An 18,825-nucleotide genomic window follows, 5' to 3' on the forward strand; every position below is an offset into this window, starting at 1 on the left:
GGGAATGGGCTGTTTGTGGCAAAGCAGTCACTTTTGTAAGACAATTATTCTCTGAAGTAGCATTTTCAGACTAAAACTGAGAATTCTGACACTTTTACTGCAACAAGGTATCTATACATTTCAAATATTCCCAAACAACACATTACTTTTCTTATTGATGCCACTTAAGCAACTATATAAAGCCATATATAAAAAATTCTATCCAAGGACTAGTTTCCCTTTTCAGATAAATCAGTGGATTCCAAGTCTTGCAAAACTCCTTGCTTTCACCTAGAAAAAGTAAGCAATCTTACCTTCCTTGGGCCCATTAGCAATTTATTACCTCATAGCTTCAAGTCCACCCTCTAATACTGGAGCTGACCCCTGTAAATGTTTCTCCTTTGTCATATGTACAAACTTGAGTATTATCAGCAGATGGGTCTAGAGAATAGTCTAGAAAAAGGAAGCTTGATTCCTGTGCATTTTTCTCTGCTTGGTTCTGTGGTGCAGTACATGTGACACTCAGGGAGGTTTACCTCAAATGAGTTCCACTGCAGGGCCCAGGTGTCCAATGAGTAATTCTCTGGTACTTCAGAGGGCAGTTTTCAGCACCTAATCTCGTCTGCCATCTTACCAGAAAATTCCATGAAGCCACACTTCCAATGGACAGTTTCCCAAGCATCACAGAAGGGATTTCTAGCAATTTCTGCTGGCATTATACCACATCACCATCCGATGGCCCAAGGCCATGACCAGTCTCATAAATGGTAGGTATCTCTTCCAGATTTGTTCCTTCTTTGGATGATCTTCTATACCCCAGGCCTAGAAATAATGGCTATACCCTACATCTGCTATTCCAGTGTTGCTTGAAGTTCTTTTTCCCTTGGTAGGTAATGCAGGTAAACTATAGCTAACAGTTCTTTATATCAAACTTTCTTTGTAGAAATTACTATATAGTTCCTTTACCTGATAGATTCTTAAATGATATTTACCTTTAAACAGCTTTAAATTCAGTAATAACATACAGAACAAATTCACTTTCAATATATAATACAAAATATAGGAACTCTAACATATTACCTTAACAAAATATGGTCCCACAACTTTTAAGTAAAAATTATTTTTAAAATATATGCATACTAGCAACATGAATATACCATATTATACCATATATATTTTCAAACAAATGTGTTTGTTTTCTCTATGCTTTGTCAAAGGAAATTTCTCTCATTGGAAATACTGCCTAAGTACCTATAGAGGTATTGAATTAAAAATGTCAAATGAAACATCAGCTGTATACTGTTAAACGGAAGTGTAGTTGTATAGATGTAGCAAGTGAGTGACAGATGGGATATATAAAAACTATAATTGATTGCAAAGACTATAAGTATGGTAAACCTTTGTCTCTTGTGGACTATGTTAAAAGAGGAACATGGAAACTACACATGATACTGAAGGGGCAGCCCTTTTAGGATATCCTCCAACAGATTTCTGATGAAATACTGTCAACGTTTATCCCATTACATTAAAAAATATGTGACGGATATGGCATCCACTGCTAAGCACCTATTTTCCATATGAGGAGACGAAAGGTCTGGTGACTGCTAGACTTCTTTCCCTGTCATTAGCACCCACTCAGAAAAGATGCTCAAACGCTCCTGAGAAGTTACTGTGTCCTTAGTTTCCTAGCCTCTGTAACAAATCACCACACAGTTTGTAGCTTCAAGTAACAGAATTGTTTTCTCTCATGGTTCTCGAAACCAGAACCTCAATGTCAGTTTCACTGGATGAAAATCAAGATGCTGATAAAGTATTGTCCTTCCAGGATCCCTAGGGAAGAACATGTTCCTTGTCTCCTCCAGTTTTTGTCATTACTGACATTCCTTTGCTGTGGGCATCATACTCTAATCTCTATATCCATCCTCACTTTTGTTTTCTGACTATGCTTCTCTTTCTCTCAAATTTCTTCCTACCCCTCTCTAATGAGGACACTTGTGATTGCATCTAAAACCCATCCAGGTAATCCAGGATAATCTCCAATGACAGGATGCTAAACTTAATCACATATATAGAGATCTTTTTCCCCTTTGAGGTAACATTTATAGGTCCCAGGGCTTAGGATATGATGTCTTTAGGTGGTTTATTCAGCCTACTACTCTGAGCATCACCCAGAGAGCTTGTGCTTTTATTCTAGATAAAATAACTAAACGATCCCTATGTTATTTCCCTTTGGGAGAAGATAAATGTCATCTATGCCTGAAAATAAAAGGACTAATGATGAAGGAGCTACCTAAACAGGAAGCCGATTTTCCTAGCCCTTTTAGCATCTGAATATGGCCATATGACTACTGTTGGTGCAATGAAAAGTGAATGGAATTGACTGATATGTTATACTGGACCAGATATTTTAAAGGGTAGAATACCTCCTCAAAAGTCTTTGCTTTTATTGGATTTAGACTATAAAATGGAAAACACTGAAATACAAAATGGAAGAAACCAAATAAATACCTTTAAATACTTTGGTACAGAAAAACAGAAACACCAAATGAATTAAGAATATGTTAAAATCATTAGCAAGGAAAGATAGATTACCTATATAAATATGATAGATTAATGATAGGTAGGCTGGTAATAAAATTTCAACAACAAAGAAAGCCTTAAAGATTTGAAAGAAAATACCTATCCCCAAGAACTGTGTATCCAGCAAAATGCTGTTTCTAGAACAAAGGTGAACTTTCAGAAAGTAAACCTTTGAAAGTTTATCATATTAACTAAAGGCATTCCCAATGTACATCATTCAGAAGAAAATTGAGTGCAGGATAGGAACTAAGAAATTTTCAATAAAATAATAAGTATATATATATAATTATCTACAAAATTAATAGTGATATCAAATTTTGAACTTTAAAAAAGAACTGAAATACTGCATAGCAAGAGTGCATGAGTTGCGATTTATTGAGCTAACCGCCAACAGTTAAACATGAGGATATAATTTTAATTTAGATTCTACCTCAGGGTGATGATGTCACTTTAAAAAGAGAGCTGTGAAAACAGCTTATTATTACAAAGTATATTGTCATTAAACAATTAAGCAATCCATCAGTTTAGCAAACTCTAATAAGTGATAGGAAAGGCAGGAATTACTTTGTGCCTACCATTTGGCCATCCTACTGCCTTTGGCTATTATTTATTGACAGCTGATCCTATGTTTATTAGTATCCTCTGTTCCAAACAGTGCAAAGTGGTTACAGTGACTTCATTGCAAGAGCAATGGACTCCACTGAGAGTAGACAGGCAGCAAGCACAGTATTATTCCTATCTGGTAGGTGGCTGGTTAGGATGCTGATTAAGGAACTGGGCAGATTTGATATCATTACATCTTATTGGTTCAAATAGATGTTATTTGTTGAAAAATGAAGTATCTAACAGGTATTTATGAATATCAATCGTTCCAAAACTGGAGATTAACCAGTCACAAGGTTTCCACCCATGATGTTGGAAGGTCCTATGAGAAGACTCACCTCTAAGGAAGCAACTATAAAACTTAACATTAGTACTAAAAGGCACTAGAGAGTGACTAGAAGCAAACAGGCTCAGCTGGGGAGTGTAATGTTCTTGGAGGGTAATGAAGTGGTAGAAGTATGTACTTATTTCTATGATTTTAGCCTAGATTTAATTGCAGTCTATGAGCCTCCCAGTAGTGGTAGGGAACAACTGTGAAAAAAAAAAAAATAAGTGCTTCTGGCTTGGAAGACAGAAAATTGATGCTAGGAAAATCACACAAAAATGAGCAAAAAATCCTGGAAGAAAGAATTCCATATTCTGATGGCTAATCCCTGGATAGAAAAAATTGGCTCCCTTCTTTCAGGTACTCTTCTGCACAAATTCCAGGCAGGCAGTCTCTGCTCTAATCTCTCCTCAATTTAGTAAAACTACCATGCTCTGCTTGTCTCTCTGGGTCTTTTCCAGACATGCCACAATCCTGCCAATGTGTGTGGCCCTCTCGATTCCCATAATATCTCAGAGCTTTTAGGAACACAACACAGGAACATCTCATCCCCCAAACTTTCTTTTGATGTGTTTTGGACCAATCTCCTTTTTGCCTCAACTGGTATCATCACCTCAGGGAGCTGAATGTTAGATAATGTTCCCTAATTGCTTTTCACAAATGCTTCGCACATAGGACCTTGTGACTGTGCAAGTTCTGAGTCCGTTCAAATAACTGCCAGGCAGGTCAAATGGAGCATTTGGAGGAGTATCGCGCTCATTCGGCCTCCTCAAATGGTTGTTATGTTGCTGGTTTCCTAAGCCACCCTAGAATTGGAAGAGAGGGTTGCAAATAGGCAAGTTAAAATTGCCACAAAGCTTGTTTTTGTCATGAAATTCAGCCATTTTCTTGAATAAAAACTCCTCACATTACACAATTAATTTCCAGAGTCCTGAAATGATAGATTTTGATCTTCTCAGTGTTTTCAATATTTCTTTGGGAGAATCAATTTTCAGAAGTCCTTACTCTTGACTAAAAGTGGCATTAATTCCGCTGCATCTTGGAAGATCTTCTGTATATGGAATCATATTTTCTAATTATATTTTTTCAGCAATCTGAACATATCATTCTGTCTTCAATGGTTTATCCTAAATATATATATATATATATATATATATATATATATATCTTATTTTACTTCTTTCATGATACTTTTATACTCTGGTTATTTGTCCTTAATGTGTTGTACAATGTGAATAAATGCTATAACTAGTACTCAAATAGTACTTTACACTTTGTGTTTCTGTGTGGGTGCAAACTGTTGAAATCTTTACTTAGTATATACTAAATTGATCTTCAGTATATAAAGATAATCGAAAATGAATCTTGAAGTGAATGGAATGGGAGAGGGAGTGGGAGATGGGAGGGTTGCGGGTGGGAGGGAAGTTATGGGGGGGGGAAGCCATTGTAATCCATAAACTTTACTTTGGAAATTTATATTTATTAAATAAAAGTTAAAAAAATGCCTTTTTAAAAATTTTGTGTATATCCTTCTGAGGATTGGTCATGCCTTTCCAATCTGTCACTTGATCTGTCATTAATTTTGAAAAAGTCTTAATTATTCAAGTACGATTTCACTCTTTATTCTCTTCTGCTTTCAATACTCCAATTAAATAAATTTTAGTTCTTTTCATGAAATCTTATGTTTCTTATATCCTTTTCTGTAGTTTTTAAAAATCATCTTACCCATGTTTCCTCTGGATTCTTCTTCAGACCTGTCTCTTAACTCACTAGTCCTCTGCAGTTGTTTCCATTCTGCAGTTAAATGCATCATGTTCTTAAGGAACTGAAATTCTTAGTTCTTCAAGCTTCACATAGCTATTTTTCAAAGAGGTGATGAAATTTGCCTAATTAATTCATTAAGCTTCTTTATCACACTTGTTGATGTAGATCACCCATGTTTCTTTTTCTAAAGAATTTTTGCTTGTCATTTTAGTTTGAAGTCAAGCCTTATATGCTACTTTAGGTCTGCTTTATTTGCTTCAGTGCAGGATATTATATGTAAAGTTTTCAGTGAGCACCTAAGGGCCTGGGTTATGTATTATCTTTGCTTACAGAGGATTTGGTAGGCAGCTCCTCTAGGGGCCCTGACCATCCTATTAAATATATCTTCAAATAGATAGATGCACTTTATTCTGTATAGTTGTTTATTTGTTTACAGAGTATAGATCTGAAGCAACTGAATGTACCAATTCCAAAAATAAAAACTCTACTGAGAATTTTAATTATTGATCCTGAGTTTCTAAATCTAATTTCTAGGAATTATTTCTACCCAAAGTAAGAGTCATTTCTTACTAGAATACATAATTGAAATTTTATGGAATTTGGAAGAGATAATGTCACATCTCAGTGCTGGCTTTCTGATGCTAATACAGATGAAATTGCTGAGAGTCCCCTGAGGACTTGAAGATATCAAATCGCAGGCCTTGCCTCAGACCTTCTGATCCACACTGTGCACAGTGCATAGGACTTTATAAAACTTTACTTTCAGTTGTTGGCAAAGGAAAGATTGAGAACCTTTGTAAAAAGGGAAGAAGTCAAAAGGTAGATCCAAGTATTGGTTGGTATGATAGCTTTCTGGGGCTGCCATGACAATGTCCGCAGACAGGATGGCTGAAACAACAGAGATTTGTCTTTTCACATTTTTGGAGTCAAGTGTCCAAAGTCATCTTTTTTCTTTCTGAGTTCTCTCTTCATGGCTTATAGATGGCTGTCTTCTCCCTATGCCTTTCCTTGGCCTTCCTCCCCTACATGTCTATGTCCAGATGTCCTTCTCCTACAAGATCACTGGTCAGATTACATGAAGGTCCATCCTAATGACCTCATTTTAACTCAGTTACTTCTCTAAAGACCCTATCTTCATTTACAACTACATTCTGAAATAATGAATTTTGGAGGGGTCACAATTTAACCCGTAACATCTGAGATAATGAACCTTGGCTTTCAGGTAAACACGTCATTATTTCCATAAACTGGAAGTCAATAGAATTGAAGAGTCAAACCCAGAAAACTCTTGGATGGACCTTAAGGGAACGGTTTTTTGAGAGCACTTTACACAGTAATAAAGAGAGACAACTTTGCTAGTGGATGTCAACCTTATGGCTGAAGTCCCTGAGATTACCACATTCCTATACATTCAAAAGCCCAGATGTTCAGCATCTCCTTGAATTTAATGTCTAAGAATGTTCTCAAATATTTTAATGCTATCTCTACTTAATTTCTTAATTTTCAGAAAACATTAGAAAGTAGAATATGCTTTAATATCTCTAGTAGGCATTTAAAAATAAGTGAAATACTTATAACTTTTTCCAAAGGACTGTACACGAATCCTTTACAAGTAAACCCAAGCGCACGTCTTCAGACTCTTGACTGTGGAAAATACCACAAGCACCAAATCACTAAAATATAGATCTCACGCTGCAGACACCTAATCTCTTTTGTGTAGGGAGAGTTCAGATAGAAGTGAACTATTTAAACCTAACATAGTCTCACATTTATTCAGCACTCATTTACCGAATATCTACTATACTCTTCCCTCATTTAAAACAGCCATTTCAGTGAATACAAAAACAAAACACCAGTCCACAGGCTCAACTCTTACAGAATTTATAGCCCAAATTAAGGGAAACTAAAAACATGGAATGTTTGATGGAATGCTGGGAGTCATCCTTGCATAGAGACCATCCTACTCTCCTGAGTTCTAATTATCTGAGTGCATATATTGCACGGCTAAGACAAGCATAATTATTGAAATGTAATACAGGAAAATAAGACTACCAACACCTCAACTAGAAAACACTGAATTTCCAGCATTTAGGATGTAGATAGATGAATAGCCAACAATAGAAAACATTGTAAGTCCCAAAAAAAGGTTTCAACAGTGATAATGCCAAAGTCCACCTTTCCATTTGACTTCTAAGACAAGTACAATTTATTTTTCATATGTCTAAGACATGAGAGTAAAAAAAGATTACAGGAAATGTTTTCTGAAAATATTTTGGCGATTTTATATCTTTGACTAATCGTGTAATATCATATAACTCTAGAAAGTAAATCATTACTTAGTACAGACTTTCCAGTAAAAATATAAATTGAAAAAACATATAAAGAATTAAGGTGTTTATAATACTGTCACCTTACAGGAAAAAGTGAAATGGCTTTTAGAATGAAAGTACATATAGTTGAGCAAGAATATTAACACTGTCTTCTTTCTCAAAAAAAAAAAAAAAAAAAAAAAAAAAAAAAAAAAAAAAACACCTTATTCCCTAAATACAGTATTATGACACCACCTACTGGGAATTTAGAAGACAACAATCAAGTCATCTCATTCTAACTACTCTTTTTTCAACTATAAGCATTTAAAAACATATGAATAAAGCAATTAAAAGAATGGCCAAAAGATACACACTGATGATGACATAGAGGAAAGTGATAAAGCTATTAGTAAAATTTTTCATGTTAAGGAAGCTGCTAGAGAAACCCTTTATCTTTGCTATTTGGGGTACTTACTATTAACTAGGATAGTCACACCTCAATGAAACTGGACTGGATTAATGAAACTGATACTAGTCTTGTTTATTAAGCAAAATACTCTTATACTAACCTATTATGAGATTAGTGTTTGGAAGATGAATTTGGTTCTATTTTGACATGAGTATACCTGAGAAGCCATCACACGCAGACTGTTTGGGTAAACATGTGGCATGGGTTGGGTTCTCTGGAAGCAAAGCTGAGATCAGCACCTGTGGAAGGAATGGGGAAAGCCAGGATGGGTAGTGAAGCACAACTGTAATATTGAAGTCATGGTCAGACCCGTGGCCAGCTCTGGGGTGTATGTGACCCTGCATTGAGCCAAAATGATTGTCCTCTGCTCCTCTCCACGACCCTGGGTGTGGGGAACCCTTGAAGGGCATGTTCTCAATGACTCTTTTTAGCTGAGGCAGAACCAATAGGACCTACCAACAAGTGCTTCCTGGAAAGAGGATCTGCGACTCCTCCCGAAGTGCAACTCCACAAGGAATTAGAGAGTGGGCCTAGGGATGATTTAAGGTCACATTTTAGAGTATGTTATTAATCTGATAATCATGATTAAAATTGATATTTCAAGTCTTCTAAAATTGTTTGTTCACTATGCATGACTGCCATCAAAGTTGAAGCAAATTCTTTTATGGTATCTACATCTGAAAGCTTTTATACAACTTTTATATAATAAGACTTCTTGGTCCTCACTTATATAAAATGAATGAAATACCCTGTTCATTCCCCAGGCCAATCCTCCTTCTTCATTTTTCTTCTAATTTTTAACTTACCTCAGCATAAACTGCTTGAACAACAAAAAGGATTTGATTTGCTAGTCACAAGTTAGTGCTATTACAACCAATGTGGGTCAACTTAAAAAGTTCTCAACGTGATATTTTTCAGATCATGAATGTAAAGTCAGTTTTACCCTCAAACCTGTACGCACATGCAGTACCCATCATAGGCACGTGATTAGCACCCTCATCCAGGGTAGACCCTAAAAAATGACAAGTTTCTTCATTTTCTAGATTTTCTCCCTACTCCTGATTTTGCCCTTTGCATTACTCCTGTGTTTTATGATTTTCTCCCACTTGCTGGCCTGAGTTTGATGGGCCCAAGGATCTAATGTATAGTGGGAGGAGAATCTGTTAATTGAAAAAAATGTAAAATTAGATAAGAAATGTAATAGAGCATGAAATTATAAAAATATGACAGGAGTCGGCATTGTGGCATAGTGGCCTAAGCCTCCACCTGTGGCACCAGCATTCCTATATGGGTGCTGATTCCAGTCCCGGCTGAGCCTTTTCTGATTCAGTTCTCTGCTATGGCCTGGGGAAGCAGTAGAAGATGGCCCATGTGCTCCACCAGTGGAGGAGACCTGGAAGAAGCTCCTGGCTCCTGGGTTTGGAACAGCCCAGCTCCGGCCATTGCAGCCATTCAGGGAGCAAACCAGCAGATGGAAGACCTTTCTTTCTGTCTCTCCCTCTCTCTCTCTATAACTCTACCTCTCAAATAAAATCTTAAAAATTGACAAATGTCAACCAATATCATTAAACATAGTCATCTCCATAACATTTTGCTTACATTTTTAACTGCATTCCTTATATAAAATGATTTTGTAGCGAGGTGAGACTACAAAAGTGATTGTTTTCCTTTTTTGCATGGTTGGTCAAAATGGATTCATGCTTTCTTGATTGGACCATTGAGAATACAGTTTGTTTTCTTTCCAGGCTAAGGAATGTATCAGAACACTTACTATTTTGTCCAATATAAGTGTCTTGTTCATGCAAATGTTTTCCAGTACATGATCAGAGACAGAAGTCCCCATTGAACTCTTGGAGCTGCTCAATGTGTCTATGCCATCACTGAAACAACTCTTGCCAAGACCTCTGATGATTGTCCTGACTCTGTATAAGTAATCATTTCCTGCTTCCAGAATTCTGCAGGATAAGGGACATCAGACCTCCCTCCTTCATCTGATATTCCCTGTTTCCTTAGAAGGTTTCCCTTGAACAGAGAACCCATTCATGCTCCTCAGAACTCAGTCTAGGGCCTTCCTTCCTTCCTTGTATCTTGTCTCATTATATTATATCACAAGTTTTTTTTGGATATAAATGTATATGATTTGATGATTCTGAAAGTTACATATTCAAGCCTGGTGGCTTTATAAGAGATAGATAAAAGCAGATGTCCACATTCCCTGTCTCTTGTATAGGATGCTCTGCACTGCCTTGGGATTCTGTCAGCAATAGGCCAACTTCGATGTGCCAAACTGTGATAAATGAATCCCCTTTCAATATAAAACAAAGTTATATATCCAAGACATATAATACTAAGATCCAAATTGGTAACTGTAAACTTACACACACAAAAAATTGACACATGAAATCATATACAATTTGAAGCAAGTCCAGAGAACTCAAGGTGCCCACTTTCAAATTCATTTCCTCACACTTATAAGAAACAACATGATTCCTGACCTATATAGTAATCTTTTTTTTTTGCTCTTACCATCCATGGATGCATTCTTGCATACTTTGCTTCTACGTGAGCTGTTAAAGATATGAAATTGTACTTCACAACATTCATGAAAAGAAATACAATTAAAAGATAAGCTCGAGTACAATAATCCTTGAAATCCATGAAGATTTTTCAGAACACATTTTCCACAACTTTTTTGAAGACAACACATCCTATTACAATTTTGCTTCATTCACTTCTAAGATTCAGCCATGTTGGCACTATATGTAGCTACACTTCGCTCCTTTTATATGAATATGACTCATCAGTTTAGTATTGATAGACATCTGCTTCCAGTTTTATTAAGAACATTGTCCCTAAGAACATTTGGTACATATAAGCTGATAAACATGTATTCTTAACTTTAGCCTTTTGAAAATGGTGCTAAACACATTTCCAAAGTGATTGCTGTATTTTACAAAACTGCTTTTATAATTGGAGTGCTTCCAATGGTGTTATTCGTTTGGGGGGGGGGGCAATCTTATGTACATTTTGTGGTATCCCCTCGTGGTTTTACTTTGCATCTTCCTGACTAACAGGGCTAAGCATTTTTCTATGTTTATTAGTGATTTGGATAATTGTGATGCACCTCTTCGGGGCCACTTCTGTTATCATGTGTTTTGTATTAAGTGTGTGTGCATTTTTTTTTCTGCTTCATAGCTGCTATTCTTCACTCTGCCACCTCCTATCTTCCATGCTTGCAAAAAACTTTTCAGAAACACTTTTCTATGTGTATTTTATGGTATATGTGAATTTATTCTAACAATTTTGTTGAATATGAAGTCTATGGATTTTTTGGTAGTTATCTTGTTTTTACTGTTCTTTATAAAAACAATCTGGGGACATCTGAGAATGCATGGGATAATTATCTTACCCACATCCACTCTACATAATTTTTATTAGCAAACTGTCATTTTGCATGTTGCAAATACCTTCTTCCACTAAATTTTCATCCTCTTTAGGGAATTCTCTGGAGGACAGAATTCATAACTTTATCTGGTTATTAAATATTTCCCTCAAATGCAGTTTTTCTCTGTGAAAAATTCATTGTTATTCTAGGGTCTTAAAGATACTTTGTATGGGCCGGCGTCACAGCTCAATAGGCTAATCCTCTGCCTTCCAGCACCAGCACGCCGGGTTCTAGTCCCGGTTGCCTCTCTTCCAGGCCAGCTCTCTGCTGTGGCCCAGGAGTGCAGTGGAGGATGGCCCAAGTGCTTGGGCCCTGCACCCCATGGGAGACCAGGAGAAGCACCTGGCTTCTGGCTTTGGATCAGCGCTGTGTGCCGGCCGCGGTGGCCATTGGAGGGTGAACCAACGGCAAAGGAAGACCTTTCTCTCTCTCTCTCTCACTGTCCACTCTGCCTGTCAAAAAAAAAAAAATCCTAAAAAAAAAAGAAGATACTTTATATGGTATGAGATTTACAGATTTCTGTGACTTAATCACCAAAGAATAGCTGGTATCTGAATCATTAGTAACCATAAAACAAGATAAAAAGATATGAAGCAATTCTTCAGTGCTTGGAGAATGCATACCACAAGGGTGCAATATTTAAGTGTAAGAAATGTTTCAGCTAAGCTTTCTTCCTACAGATATTTTCAAAATATGGGCTAGGGGAAGTACAACCCAAGTACAAAGCAGTTGTTTTACCAGATGAAATTTCTAGGACCAGTAGTGGGATAGTGAAGTTCCAAAGTATGTTAGCCTTAGGCAATTTTTGTTTCTAACAAATTATCTAGATTTCCAAGAAATTAAATGACAGGACTTCTAAGTTCACTGAAAAAAAAAAGGGTTAAAGGATAAAAATGAAAATACAAACTTTAATTCTCAACGTAAGCTCAACTAAATTCAAGACACCAGCCAGCCATTTAATTCATTGAAGAACTGAATGTGTTAGGAACTAAACACTATCAGTGAGTTTTGTTTCACATTTAAGTGAAGAAAATTAATGTCCTTCAAAGAACTTTTAACATAAGGAAATAAAAAGTCAAAACGAGCCACATGATGGTGAGGCGGCTGCCTAATGATTTCTAAAAGAAACTTCTGCAAAGGTGTCACTGTTTGATGATATGTATAGGTATTGTTGTGGTGGCAAAGGACTCTCTCGTGAACTTTTTCTAGGTGCCTTTCTGCTAAAGCTTTGCTAATTTTCTCAGAATACTCTAGTAAGCACATTATCGTTCATACTGCTCCACAGTTGGCAAGCAAAATGATTTGCACATCTCCAAAAACAAACTACTGCTATGTTTGCCCCTCTAAGATTTGAGATGAGACACAGATAGAGAAATATCTTCAATCTGGTGGTTCACCCATAGAGAAATATCTTCCGTCTGGTGGTTCATTCCCTAAATGGCACAACAGCTAGGTCTGGGCCAGGCTGAAGACAGGAACCTGGAACTCCACCCAGATTTCTCATGTGGGTGGCAGGGGTCCAAGCATTTGAGCTATCTTCAAAGGCACATTGACAAGAAGCTGGGTCAGAAGTAGAGCAGGTGAGACTCATTTAGGTTGCCTGATAAAGGGTGCCAAAGCCACAAGCAGCAGCTTAGCCTGCTGCACAACACAGCCCCCACCTTTGCTCTCGATCAGCACATTTCTGCTTTGATTGGACCAATTCCTCTTCTTGGAAGTCATTGCCTTATATTGTGTCATCTTCAGGATCAGACTAGGGAAAGCCATATTTCATCTCTGGTTAGAATTATTTAAAATAACATTTCAGGCTTGGACTATTTGAAAATTTTCATGGAAAGTGTTTGAAGCCGATTTAGGTGCAACATTTTTTAAGATTTTATTTATTTTAGAGGTAGAGTTACAAACAGAGACAGGGAGAGACAAAGAGAAAGGTTTTCATCCACTGTTCACTATTCAAATGGCTGCTACAGCCGGAGCTGGGCCGATCTGAAGCCAGGAGCTTCTTCTGAGTCTCCCACATGGGTGCAGGGGCCAAACAACTTGGGCCATTTTCCACTGCCCTCCCAAGCCATAAGCAGAGAGCTGGATCAGAAGAGCAGCAGCCAGGATATGGTGCTGCAGGAAGAGAATTAGCCTACTACACCACAGCACCAGCACCAAAGAGCAGTATTTCATGATACAGAAAGCTAACCCCATTTTTTCAGCCACAATTAGGTTTACCAATTAACCAATTAAGATGTCTATGGCCTTGGCTATTGTTTCTGCTGTTGTCAGTTCTCTTCAATTAAGGATTGAACTAGATTGATCTTTTTTTCCCTTGCACATTGATGTGGATTGCTTGCCACTGTAGATTTAATCAACAATCTCATCACTTTGTCTATTTATCTATTTGTAAACTAAGGATTTCTTCAGGGAATTGGCCCTATAAACATGAATGATTTCAATATTTGCCAGCCATGCTTCACTATCAACTTGATGTTTGTTCTCGCATCAAGTTTAGCAGAATTCATATCACTGAGATATTATTATTCTTCTTAGTACATCAAACTACATTTATTTCAGATGTCACAAAAAGCAAAAATTTAGTTTGCTGTACAAGTTCTGAAATCCATACCTAGCTTTTTGCAAAATATGCCTTTTTCATGAATTTTGTGAAGTTCCCTTTTATGACTACTATGAAAAGCATTTCCATCAATTTTTAACATTTTAGCCCTTGCTAGTTAAAATATTAGGTTAATTTTACATGTCCACCTGCAAGTGTGAACACAGCATAATTTTAATAATTATTTAAAGGGTCTGAGACAGTTATAATTAATACCTTATTTTCTTACTAGCACTCCAAAAGCAGGGCCAAACAAGAAATTGTTATGTTGAAATATTTTTAAATAACCCAATTTTTCTGTTTTAAAAAAATTAAACACAGAATAGTAGTTACTAGCAGCTGGGATGGATTGAAGAGATAGGGGGAGTTTGGATAACAGGTACCAAATCAGAGTGAGAATGAAGGACTAACTTCCTGGTGTTAAAAGCATAGTGGGGAAACTACATTATAACTTAATATGAACCAGTTTAGGAAAAAAAAAAAAAAAGGGCACCAAGCTTCCAACTATAAAGTAATGTCAAAGAAGGGGAAATTTGTGACCACCCTTATCTGATCAGTACACACTGACAAACATATTGAAATGTCACACTGTAATCCATAGTTAATAAAAATATTAAAAAGAATTCTAAAGTGGCAAATACCAATGCCCAAACAAGAGTTTCTGGAGGTTCTTAATGTTTGAAGTGTGAAAAGTTCAGCAAATCCCAAAGCTTGCGAGGTCAAGTCCTACACTGGCAAAGTTCAATTTGAAAACACTTTCCTAAGGAGGGCAAAGGAGCTCATTCATAAATGCATCAATACGTTAAGAAGCCTAGAATCAACTAAAGAAAAATAAAAAATTATTTAAAGTGAAATGTCTATGCTTACAGATATATATATATATAGATATAAGTATATTTATATATATATTTGCTGAGGGACATGAGCAGGGTGGTAAACAATTTTTTTAATCTTAGTAATATTAAATACTGTAAAAGCATCAAAATTTCTCCATATTTCCTATATTCTACCTATACAGATTATAGTTATAATCAGAATGTGAATAGTATTTTTGTGTCAACAAAGACTAAATAGTTATAAAATGTTATAAAGTATTACAGAATATTCTGAAAGAAATGAGTAATAAGTGTGCATGTGTTGGGGAATAATACTTGACCTGTTATGAAAGTGTGCATTAGATATAAAATATTTAAAAAAATGTTTAAACCAAATGCAGCCATAGTAATCAAATTATTGATAGTAGCTTAATAGACAAATGGAATTGAATAGAGCACTTACAAAGATCAAATGCAAAATTACCTAGTAGAGGTTATATTTTACATCAGTGGGGGAAAGAGGAACTATTGTTTAAATAGTGGTATGCCAACTGGATAACACTGTCAGAAAAAGTAGACTATCTCTTAAATGAATATAACATAACTGTCAACTACATTAAAGACTGACACTAAAAATGAAACATAAAAGGATAATAAATATATCAGGAGAAAACATGGGTATTTTTATTATCCTGGCAACAGAAAATTCTTTCTAAACATTATGCCAAAGGCAAAAATTAATTAGCAGGTCAGTAGACTCAATTGTGTTAAAAAAAAAAAAGATACCAATAGAGAGGCTTAAATGACAGTAAACAGAAGCAATGTGTGTAATACAGGAATAATAATACCCCCCGAAACAACAAATTTATGAACAACTACACACAAAAGTGTAAAGGTTATAAATGACTAGTTAACTACATGAGAACTACAAACAACCAACTAAAACATTGAAATATAAGCACTAAAAAAATAATGCATAGAAAACAATGTGAAGTGGGTTAAGCCACTGCTTGCAGTGGCCACATCCCTTATCAGAGCACCGGTTGGAGCCCTGGCTACTCAGTTTCTGATGCAGCTTCCTACTGTGCATGCTGGGAGGCAGCGTATGACAGCTCAAGACCCGGATGGAGTTCTGGGCTCTTGGCTTCAGCTTGGCCCAGGTTGTGTCCATTGTAGGCATTTGAGGAGTGAACCAGCAGATGAAAGCTCACTCTCTCTCTCTCTCTGCCTTTCAAACAGATGAAAATAAGTGCTAAAAAAAGAGAAAGTGAACTTTTGGTTACCACTTAAAATAGCATGTGTCTGCACATACACACAAAGATGTCCAGAGATAAACATGAAAATATTAACAGTGCCTAACTCTGGATAATAGATGGATTTGTGTAGATTATTATTTACATGTCATTAAATTTTATTTACATACCATCTGACAGATGGTATGGCATATTGTAGGCCATCAATTTGTGAACATATAAACACAAATTCCCGATTATAATAAAAATAAAGCATTAAATATCATTAAAACATCTAGGTTGATAGGAGCAAAAGAATTTCCATCAGAACTGGCACACTGATTTTTGAGGCCCCAAAACCAGTCTGCATAAACTCCTGAACAGGTAGATTTAGCATAAAACAATCTTTGAAGGAAGCTACTGTGTGAGTCACCTATCACATCTCAGCTCCAAGAGCACATTTCTATCCTCTATTTTGTCATGATGGGTTTGGGACTGGGCAAACTACATCTCCCTGACCCCTTGCTGCCTGTTAGGTTCTGCCAGTAAAAACTGCTACAGGTAAGTGGGAACGCAGAAAGAAACAAGATCTACATCTTTGCTTTTGAATGCTAATGTAATCAGTGCTGATCTAACAAAGGCAGTTATTCTAGTCTTCAACTGCTTTCTGAACTTCTAGAGCTATCTCCAAAGCATCTCTCAGAATACCACGAGAAGCCAGATGGGAAACCTCAGAGGTTTCAGTAACAGTGAATAAATGCTTCTTTTTTGGAGCTCCCTGTACTGGTAATTTTTTCCCTTTTGTATTCCTACCACTATAACTAATAGCTGTATCCTGTGATGATGGTCTCTGGGCAACCTTCTAATTTCCTCTGTTGAAATACCTGATGTGGGGGTCTCCTGATTGGATACACTCTGCTAGCAGTCCTATCTGAACAGCAGACATAATAATTAATGACAAAAATTGAGATATAAATGCTGAAGTCCAATTTGTTCAGGTTAACACTCTGGAGGGTGTCTGAATGTTAAAGCAATGTCAATACAGAAAGATGCTCATACCAGCAACAGATTGGGGCAATGCCAATGCAATAATGGAAATGTTTTAACATGTGCTGGACAATACAGTAGCCAGTGTAATACGGTAGTTACATGTGGCTACTCAATATGAATAAGCAAAAATTTTTATTATCATTGGACTTAAATTGTTAGTGCTCACTGTATTACACAGCATAGGCCTAGGCTGACTGGATGGCAGGAGAATCTACAAGCAGAACCTCCAATTCAGTTATAGGCACTAGGGCTAGAAAAACAAGATAGGCATCCTCTCTCTACAGGACTTCAGTCCAGCAATGGAAGACAGACATGTTAAAGAAATTGCTTTGAAAATATTATGCCAACAATGTGGAATATGGATTATAGATACTGTTTCAAAGACCGGTTACTCAAGGACAAACGCTGTAGCCTAAATCGAGTGATGAGAACTCTTCAACCACAGTAGTGAGGAAAGGTATTAAAAAATAAAGTTGAAAATAACTCCTCATTTCTGGATTCTTAATCTTACTAATGGAATATAAGAAAACCAGCTTTGGGGAAAAGTGATTAGGTTGAATGTACAAAGTCCCAAGTGCTGTGAGACACCCAGATGCCCAGGTGGAACAGACAGCAGGAAATATCTGAGGGTCTAGAATTCACAGAGGAGGTTGGCCAGACAACACGGACTCATCAGTCACATACACACTAGGAAAGCACAATCATTCAGAAAAGGCAAGGAGAGGGACAAGTGGGGCCAGGGACCATATTAAAGGCAATAATAATTAGAGATTTACAAAGAAGGAAACAAGAATGCAGGTGACGGTGAAAGTAGACCGGAGAGGCCTGAGGAGGTCCAAGATCCTGAAAACCGGAAGTGGGGGTAATAAACAGTAACTGTGAAAACGGCTAACAATTATTGAACATCATTGTGTGGCAGGTCTTTTTAAGTGTTCTACATAGAAGTCTATATAATCTTTAAAAGGATCCTCTAAGGTAGATGACAAAACTGAAGCACAAAACAAGTTAAATCTCTCACTCAAGTGAATCAACATACAGTAAGTAGCAGAGCCAGCATATGAGCCCAGGAAGTCTGGCTTCACAGACTGAACTCTCAACCATTCAGAAGAAAAAAAGAGACTGAAATATTCGCAGCAGTTTTTGTTGGAGAACGTGACAAAATGAGCATTATCTATAGCTAAGGAAATGAAATTATAAGCAAAGGTAAGCCCTCTAACTTCTCATGTGACTCCCAATAATGCAAAAAGCAAATCCCCCATGCTACGTTAGTGAGGCTCAGTTTCTTAAAATTGGAGGAACAACTAAACCAAATGTTCTCAAACCATATTTTTTAATAAGACTTCTGAAAAACAAACATACCTACGTATTTCTATGTGAAGCTCCTCATATGCTTTGGATGCACAACCCCGGTAAAGAATATGGGTCAAACTCTTGATTACTCAAAAAGCAAAAGAATAATTTGCTAACAAACTTGTTGTACAGGCTTTTGGCTAGTATACAGTTAAAAAAGTGATTTTCTGGATTAGTTCTGTAAAAGAACATATACCCCCCCAAAAAATAATGGCATATTTTTAATTTTAATTTTTGTAAGTTCATTTTACACTGCCTGATTTTAGTTATATTTTCTTTGTAATATTGGGTTCCCAATAATG

This window comes from Lepus europaeus, chromosome 2 (genome assembly GCF_033115175.1).
Source record: "Lepus europaeus isolate LE1 chromosome 2, mLepTim1.pri, whole genome shotgun sequence".
Classification (NCBI taxonomy): domain Eukaryota; kingdom Metazoa; phylum Chordata; class Mammalia; order Lagomorpha; family Leporidae; genus Lepus; species Lepus europaeus.